The sequence below is a fragment of the Bactrocera dorsalis genome, chromosome 2 (genome assembly GCF_023373825.1).
Source record: "Bactrocera dorsalis isolate Fly_Bdor chromosome 2, ASM2337382v1, whole genome shotgun sequence".
Classification (NCBI taxonomy): domain Eukaryota; kingdom Metazoa; phylum Arthropoda; class Insecta; order Diptera; family Tephritidae; genus Bactrocera; species Bactrocera dorsalis.
The window spans coordinates 60,745,885-60,752,032 of NC_064304.1; the positions used below are offsets into that span (position 1 = coordinate 60,745,885).

At 37.8% G+C, this 6,148-nt stretch overlaps 1 protein-coding gene across 18 annotated transcripts in view; it reads right to left on the reverse strand.

Annotated features, from left to right (window-relative positions):
* LOC105233177 (zinc finger BED domain-containing protein 4) overlaps window positions 1-6,148 on the reverse strand; it is a 454,786-nt gene that overhangs the window by 393,665 nt on the left and 54,973 nt on the right. The gene's annotated exons all lie outside the window — the stretch shown is intronic.

Sequence of the window (6,148 nt, forward strand, 5' to 3'; positions counted from 1 at the left end):
AAAATTAAATTATCTCGTTTTTCGCAATTTTTTTCGATCCGCGTTTGCAATTATCGGTCGTTTTTTCGCAATTTTTGTCGATTTTCGTTCGGATATTTTCCGATTAAATTACTTTTTTTGTGCTATTGCTCATTTTGCGCATTTATCGGTTTGGCTTTCGTATACTATTTTATCGATATTATTTTTTTCTCGTTTTCGTAACCGATTCCAAATATATTTGTTGCCAACTTTTATTGCTATTGGTTTGGCTTTCGTATATTTGGGTATCGACATATCACTCATTTGCTGCAAGACCGGCATAAGCCAAAAAAATCGATTTTCCAGAAAACGCGTTTAAAGTTTTCAACTGACTACAACCTTACACGGTGACTCCAACTTTACATCTCTTCTCAAGCGGAGCATATAAGAGGTATTCATATGAATTTTTCACTCAACATGAAGTATGATATAACGAACAATTCTGCAGCATTAACTCAAAAATCACGTTTTTTGATTTATGCCGGTCTTGCAGCAAATGAGCGATATATTTTTTCGTTTTCGTTATCGATTCTCAATATATCCGTTGCCAACGTTTATAATCTTTTTTTCGGAAATTTAATTTAACCAACGCAAAATGAGCAGCCAAGTAAGGAGTTGACGGACTTAAAATCGTTAAGACGTCAAAGAACGGTTGCGAAAAGTAGTATTTTGCGCATTAAAACGGGCCTTCTCGAAAAGACTATGTCTCTAGATCCAATAGAATTGAAATGTCGTTTAGATATATTAAATTCACATAGTGAAAAATTAATAAAATGCCAATCAAAGATTGAAGAAATTGATGAGGACGACATGGCCCGAGGGGAGTTATGGGACATAATCGTTGAAACGAAGTCCATAATTAAGTCAATTTTAGCGAAAAACAAAAATTCACTTGCCGAAACATCTTTTGTAGCTTCTCACAGCTCAAGGCTATCTAAAATGCTCCCGAAATTCAAGGGAGAATATTCAGAATTCAAAAATTTTAGGAGTTTGTTCGAGAGCTTGGTTCATAACGATCCAAATATCCCAGATATTGAAAAATTTAACCATTTGGATAATTGTCTATCTGGAGAGGCTTTGGGAACAGTTAAAGCGTTTCAGATGTCGGATGAAAATTATCCGAAAGCGTTGGCAAGTCTCAAAAAAGTTTATGATAATAAATGTTTGATATTTTTCAATACAATACGTAAACTTTTTGAGCTGCCAACAATTCCAAAGCCTTCTGCGCCTTCCCTGCGTTCAATGATTGACGAAGTGTCAGCGGTATATGATTCATTTCTATCGCTGGGCGATGAAAAACAAATAACAAACGCAATAATCATACACATTGTAATGACAAAGGTTGACCCTGCCACCCGATCCAAATGGGAAGAAGCGCTGGACTATGACAAACCGCCACTGTGGAAGGACTGTGAAGCCACCCTAAATAGGAGATACCAGCAACTATCAGCGGAAGGAGCATCACACTCAAGGACGAAGCCCATACCAACAAGCAGTGCGAGTCATGGGAAACACCAACATAAGGATAGGACCAAATCGGCGCTAGTTGCTGCAAATACGAGGCAGCCTCTTTGCCAACAGTGCAAATCGAGGGATCACCATCTAACTGCCTGCCCTACTTTCCAGGCTCTACCGGTGCAACAGAGGTTCGAGTTCGTCAAATCGGTACCCTGATGCATAAATTGCTTGCATAAGGGACATAACGTTTCCAAATGCAGAGCGGATCGATTTCGTGAGTGCAATCGATCGCATCACACACTGTTGCACCAATATCCAGTCTCTTTCCCCGCTGCACCTCATCCGCAACCATCCACTACATATGCCATGCATACTGCGAATATGCCGGATCGGGTAATGTTGGCAACAGCAGTAATTTTAGTGAGGACCAGCTGTGGAGATTACCTACCTGCGAGAGCTTTGCTGGACTCAGGCTCCCAGCTCAACTTTATGACGGAGGACTTAGCACAGAAGTTGCGGATTCGACGTCAGCACAAAACATTAAGCGTAATTGGAATTGGCAATTCCAATACAAAAGTGGGGTCAAAACTAAGCGCGTTTGTCAAGTCGCGGTTAAATAACTTTGAATTTTCGACCGAATTCTGGGTAATGCGATGCATTTTGGCAAATCATCCAGACCATAACATCAATGTTAATGGCTGGAAAATTCCGCACAATATTGAATTGGCGGATCCAGAATTCCACAAATCTAAAAAAGTGGATATCCTATTGGGTGCTGAAAATTTTTTCGACCTTTTAGCTGTTGGCCAAAATAAAAATGGTTCTAACCAACCAACACTTCAGAAAACCCTTTTAGGATGGATTGTATCTGGCAAATACATCAGCAATCTAAGTTCTCCTCCCAGGTTACATAGCACATTATGCCAAGCTGAAGAAGATTTCACGTCAATAGATTCAGTAGTCCAAAAATTTTGGGCTCTAGAAGAATTACCTTCAGAATCGAATGGCATTAAATTCACACAAGAGCAACAAGAATGTGAAAAATTTTTCGTAAATAGAACTCAAGTATTGCCTTCAGGACGGCTTTAAGTCAGAATGCCTTTTAAAGCTGACCGTAAGTTACTCGGTCATTCATATGAAACCGCAGTTCGGCGGTTTCAGGCTATGGAGAGAAGGACATTTTATTATATCAGTGTTTAAAGTGTACGGACGTGTTTTTGAATTCGCTCCGTGATTCTGATTTTTTGCAAAAAGTAAACAAACAATAATACTAAATAAAAATAAACAAACAAATAAAAAACAGTGCATACAAACTTTTAATAATAAACAGTGCACCAAACAAATATATAAAAACAAAAGACAAAACAAAAAATAACAAACAATAATGAGTGCTTCGCAGCCTCACATGCAAAACCGTAGGCATTCCTTAAATACCTACTTCAGCTTTGTCGAGCCAACAAAAACAACGCCTGGCAAAAACAAACGTAACGGCGATGATGAGTCATCGCAGCGATCAGATGAAAGAGAGACTAAGCAAGCGCAGTCAGCAGAAGCAGCAGTAAACAGCAATCGGGCAACAACAAATCAACTGACAGCAGCCACTATGCAGGTACCAGCAAGCACCCGGACAGCGAAGGAAAAGAAAATGCAAGGTGAGAATGTACCAAGCAAAAAAGGGCCATCAGTTCAGACTGGTATTGATCGCTATATTAATGTAAAAAGGAAATTGAGTCCTATTAAAACAGCGGTCAATACCAAAAAATTTCAAGCAGGCACACCAAACAGTAAAAAGCCAGAAATTCTTAATGGCAACAGATTTGCCTTATTAAGCAAAGAGCCTAACGAAGCAAAGGGTACCACCACGGTCGTGAATGCCAAACCCCCTCCAATCTATTTGCGTGAGCGTAGCTCAAATGCGCTTGTTTCCAAATTGAGCAATGTAATAGGCACAAACACTTTTCACATTGTGCCTTTGAAAAAAGGTAACATAGATGAAACTAAAATTCAAACATACACTGAAAAAAGTTTCATGGATATTGTAAAATTCCTATCAGATAATAACAAGAATTACTACTCTTACCAACTGAAGAGCTCAAAAGGCCTAGTTGTTGTAATAAAAGGTATAGAGTCTTCGGTAGACTCTAACGACGTTAAAGAAGCACTAGAAGAAGGTGGTTTTAGCATTAAATCAGTAGTAAATATTTTTAACAGGAACAAAGTCCCACAACCTATGTTCAAAATAGAATTGATGCCAGATTCTAACAAATTAAAGAAAAATGAAATACACCCGATTTACAATTTAAAATATCTTCTCCATCGCAGAATCACCGTTGAGGAACCACACAAGAGAAATGGTCCAGTACAATGTATAAACTGCCAAGAGTATGGACACACGAAAGCATATTGCACTCTACGAAGTGTCTGTGTAGTATGTGGTGATCTACATCCCACTTCAAAATGTACTCTTAAAAAAGAGGATTTAAATAAAAGATGCAGCAATTGTGGAGGAAATCATACTGCTAACTACAGGGGTTGCCCTGTTTACAAAGATTTAAAATCGAAATTGTCACAGGGTATCCAAGCACGTCGTAATCAAATGATGAATATTCCATCTAATGAAAATATTAAAATCCCCGTCCATATCTCGAAACCAGAAAATCTTAAAGACAATGCTACACAAGGGAGTTATGCAAACGTTGTGAAAGGCAATACTACACAAATGCAATTGCCCCAAAACCAACCAAATGGAAGCGTTGAAACTATGATTTTAAACCTTACCCAATGTATGACACAATTTATGGCTTCAATGCAAAATATGATTCAAGAGATAATCAAATCTCAAAACCAAATGTTGCAAACTTTTTTAAGTAAAAAATGAGTGTATTGAACATTTGTTTATGGAATGCTAACGGTGTTAACCAACATAAATTGGAACTTATTAGATTTCTGGATGAAAATAGTATCGATGTAATGCTATTGTCCGAAACTCATCTTACGAACAAAAACAATTTCTTTATACCGGGATTTAGACTCTATGTTACAAACCACCCAGATGGAAAGGCACATGGAGGAACAGCAGTGTTGGTTAGAAAACGGTTAAATCACCACACATCAGAATCTTATGCCACAGCGCAATTACAAGCTACAACAATAACTATAAAAAATCGCTGCGGGGACTTAAATCTGACGGCCATATACTGCCCACCTCGATTTAAAATTACAGACATACAATTCAAAGACTTTTTTGAATCACTAGGCCATAGATTTATAGCAGGTGGAGATTACAATGCAAAGCACACGTATTGGGGCTCACGGCTAATTAATCCGAAAGGACGACAGTTGTACTACACTATTATGAATAAGCATAATAAGCTGGATATAATATCTCCTGGTAAGCCGACATACTGGCCCAGTGATAGAAGAAAAATACCAGACTTAATAGATTTTGCTGTAGTCAAAAATATAGATAGATCTCTTATGACAGCTGATACATGTACAGACTTGTCATCTGATCATTCTCCTGTACTAATAAAGTTATACGAACAGCCCATGATATTTGAGCCGAAAGTTTCTCTAACATCACATAAAACTAACTGGTTGAAATATAGAAAGTATATCAGCACCCACATCAATATTGATTGCAAAATAAATACAGGAAGAGAGATTGATGAAAATATAAGAGAAATTAATGACATAATAACTAATGCAGCTGTATTGGCAACACCAAAAAGAAACAACAAACCTGTTGGTTTTAGAAAGATCACCAATAATGAAATAGAGAAACTTGTAAATGAGAAAAGGCGAGCTAGGCGGGAATGGCAGTTAAATCGATCCCCTTCAACTCTGCTTCAACTGAAATCTGCTGTACGAAAGTTAAAAAAAGCGCTTAAACTCGAAGAGGAACACAGCACTGAAAATTATATAAAGAATCTGTGTCCAAATTCTCGCAAGCAAAACTCTCTTTGGAAAGCACAAAAGTCTTTCAAGCCACCAGTAGATTCCAACATGCCTCTAAGACAGTTGAATGGTAATTGGGCACGTAGTGATGAGGATAAGGCAAATTGCTTTGCAAATCACCTAGAAAAGGTATTTCAACCCAATTGCCCAAAGAACAACTTTGAGTTGCCAACCTTGCCCAATACCGCAAACAAGTCGCATGTGTCTATTAGGACTTCTACTTCTGAAGTTACTAGAATAATAAAAGAACTTAACCCCAAAAAATCACCAGGACATGATAATATTACCCCAAAAATGCTAATTGAGTTACCAAATATTGCCGTAAGGGTGCTCTCTTTGCTCTTCAATGCAATTCTTAATCTCGGATACTATCCAAATTCATGGAAAAAGTCGCAGATCATCTTGATAGACAAACCTGGGAAAGACTTAACACAGCCGTCTTCATACAGACCAATCAGTCTTCTACCCTGTCTTTCAAAGATATTTGAAAAATTGTTACTATCAAAGATGACTCCTTTCCTCCACGAAAATAATATAATACCAACGCACCAATTTGGGTTTCGTGAAAAACATAGCACGATTGAGCAAGTAAATAGAATTACTAACGAAATAAGAAAAGCATTTGAGCACAGAGAGTACTGTTCGGCTATATTTCTAGACGTGGCTCAGGCGTTTGATAAGGTATGGCATGAGGGCCTTTTATACAAGATTAAAA